The following is a 3,502-nucleotide window of genomic DNA, read 5'->3' as shown; positions in this document are numbered from 1 at the left end:
TACTCATCTTTCTTTTTCAAGTTTCATGACTCCTCATGTCTGATTGAACCAGCTTTTCCAAGTAAATCAGTCTATTTCTTTGCCTTTTATAAATTCCCACAAGAGAATAGATTTATTTTTTAATATATTTTTATTCATTTCAAAGAGGAAGGAAGAGGGAGAGAGGGAGAGGAAAGGAGAGAGCAAGAGAGAGAGAAACACCAATGATGAGAGAGAAGAATTGATTGGCTGCCTCCTGCACGCCCCACACTGGGGATGGAGCCCGCAACCCGGGCATGTGCTCTGACTGGGAATTGAGCTGTGACCTCCTGGTTCATAGGTCGACATTCAACCACTGAGCCACACCAGCCAGGCAAGAGAATAGATTTAAATGAACGATTATACTTAAGGCATATGCCCACCTTACTCAAATGCCGACTGAATCCACATAGATTGAGGAAGGGTTGGTTCCAGAAAGGATGGAATGTTGATAGACATGAAATATATCAACTACAACAGGTCATTCTGTCTTTTCTGCTACTCTATCTAACACTACCTAAATAAAAACTACTTGAATCGTAACTAACATTCGTTGGGTATTACTATTTGTCTGGTACTTGGCTAAATGCTTTCTATGGGCCCCCTCATTTAGTACTCACAGTAATTCAAGATATAGTTACTATTATCTTAATTTTATAGAGGAGTAATTGAACACAGATAGGGGAAGTAAATTGCTCATAGCCACACAGCTGATATGTGGTCAAGATGGAACCCAGGCATCTCATTTTCCATCCCATCTATAATAATAAAAGCATAATATGCTAATTAGACTAGACAGCTGAATGACCTTTAGGACAACCTTCCCGATTAAGCTGGGGCTTCGAGGTCTGAGCCCTTTGCACGAATTTCGTGCATAGGGCCTCTAGTAGGAAATTTAAAAAAAAAAATGAGGAGGCTTATGCATGGATCATAGAATGAGAGGGAGCTTGCTGAATAGATAGATGCCCATGGCTAAAAAAAGCTGGAGAGACTGCCCTTCAACCCCCACAACAAAAACACAAAAACTCATAAAATAGCTTCCTTCCTTGATTAAAGCCATTTTCTGACCTCAAAAGAATACACAGTCAAAGCTTACCCAACTGGAGGAGATTTAGAGATTTTAGATTTAGTTAGTTCTGGACACCATTTGAATGAAAACAGTCCCAGATGTGAATTTTTTTCTTTTATAGATTTACTCTCAGGCTCAATAATAATCCACAAAAGTTGGGCTCCTATTTGCCCTTGGACAGTGCTCATATGCCTTTATGTTGCTCATCAGGACCTTCATGATCTGACCCCAGCCTGTGTTCCTGTCCCCTCACTTGGCATTTCCACTTCTTCCCTCCTGATTTGAGGTCCAGCCACAGTGAAATTCATGCAGTCATAATTCTTGGATCTCTGCAAGGTCTCCTTGTTGATCTACACATAGCCCTGTTTTATTTTATTTACGTTTTCATTTACCTTTTTTTGGGCAAGAAAAACACTTTAAATTTTAAATTTACTTTTAAATACTATAACAAACACCTATAAAGGTGAAATTCTTCCTTTAGTTTACAATGCCTCACTGTTATCACTGTTATCAGAACTTCTATGTGCTCTGTCTGAAATTCTTCCCAGCCCATCCCCACCTTCTCCAATGTCCTTTAGGTCTATATTTAAAAAGTGTCCTTGACTGTTCTTCTATCTTCAAGACTAGGCAGGGATCTTTCCCCAGCACTCCCATAGTGTCCTTTCCCTGTCACATCTAATCAAGTGCTGTATTGTCTGTTAACTCACTTCTTTTCCCACCAGGAGACACTAGCCTGGGAGCTTATTTTAGGACAAGAATGACTGATCTTATATTGTAGTCTCAGTGCTTAGAGCGGTGTCACATAGTGTGAACTCAATATATAGTTCAAGGGTTAGCGAACTTTTTCTATTAAAACCATACAGTATCTTTTGCATTTACACAACTCTGCCATTGTAGTGTGAAAGCAGCCATAGACAATATGTAAATACCTACCATAGCTGTGTTGCAATAAAACTGTATTTACAAAGATAGATTTGATCCATGGGCCACAGTTGTGCTATAATTGATGACGAAACGAACAAATAAAAATGAATAAGCAGGATTACATTTAACCCCATTTACCAGAAAGGAAGTACTGGTTACTGCAAAGAACTCTTTATCAGAAAACCTGAATTCAATTTTCTTCCTATTATGTAATATCTTTTATCTCTGGCCTTCTATGGCCTTATCTTTAAAATGGGGCCTGATAATACCTCCTCTGCTTAAAGATTTAAAACTGTCAGGTTCTTACGGTTAGGATGCCTATTTGTCTTTATTTCTAGAGTCTAGCAGAAATCCCACAGGCCTAGAGCAGAGATTTTCAATCATTTCCATCTCATGGCACACATTAACTAATTACTAAAATTCCGAGGCACACCAAAAAATATATTTATTGCTGATCTGACAAAAAAATAGATATAATTTTGATTCACTCACACCAGATGGCTGTTGTTGTGTTGGCTGTTGTCATTTTTCCATTTGGCAATCTAAGGGAAAAGGGGTCCATGCCCCTGAATAAACAGTCAGGTATTGCATTTTTAAAAAATTCTTGTGACATACTGTGTGCCGTGGCACACCCGTTGAAAATCATTGCCATAGAGCATAGTAGGTAGACAAATAATTGAAAGCTCAGAGTGAAGCTGGTGTTTAATGAAACAGGTAGTTGGAGCAGTCAATAGTTGTAAACCTTAGAAAGTGGAAAGTGTTAGTCATCAGCTAAATTGCTACTATGTAGAAGTCCTTCTAGGTTTAAGAAATTGGGGTATTTTAATTCCAAATGACAGAAAATCCAACACAAATTGGCTTAAGCCCCATGGAGAATTTATTGGTACATTGGTGTGCCTTGTTTCAGGGGCTCAAACCAGGTCAAAGACCCAGGCTTCGCTATTTCTCCACTTGTCTTCCGGCTTCACCTACTGGTGGTGGGATGGCTAACATTGGATTCACCCTCGTTTCCTCACAGCTCAAAGACCATTGGAAAATAGGGAGGGTCCCTGTCTCTCAAAAGTCCTAATAAACAAGCCAAGATTATGTACCCTTGGCTTTGGGTCACTTGTCCATCTTTGAGCCAAATACCATGGCCATGAATGAGATTACATAACTTGAGATGTACTGACCGAGAGCGAGGAAGGCCTGGCTGTACAACGGCAAACCTCCCCTATGCAAAAGAAGAAGGTGGAAAAAACATGAAATACCTAGAACTGTCATGATCCTTCTCTCAAGAACACTATGATTTAATGCAGTCATGCAAATCGAGGATGTTTGTGAATGCCAGGCTGCCTGTCCACAGACCCTACCTTAGAAAGAGAAGAAAACCGAGCTTAGTGTCTTTCTCCAGTGTGTGACCCTCCTAGATACAAACATTGTTATCGATAGTTGCATTTCTAAGATAAAAGAATATGTACTACACGTTCGCCCACGCCATCCCCCAGCCCC

The sequence above is a fragment of the Myotis davidii genome, unplaced genomic scaffold, assembly GCF_000327345.1.
Source record: "Myotis davidii unplaced genomic scaffold, ASM32734v1 scaffold18, whole genome shotgun sequence".
Lineage (NCBI taxonomy): Eukaryota > Metazoa > Chordata > Mammalia > Chiroptera > Vespertilionidae > Myotis > Myotis davidii.
Note: the sequence above shows the minus strand (reverse complement) of the source record.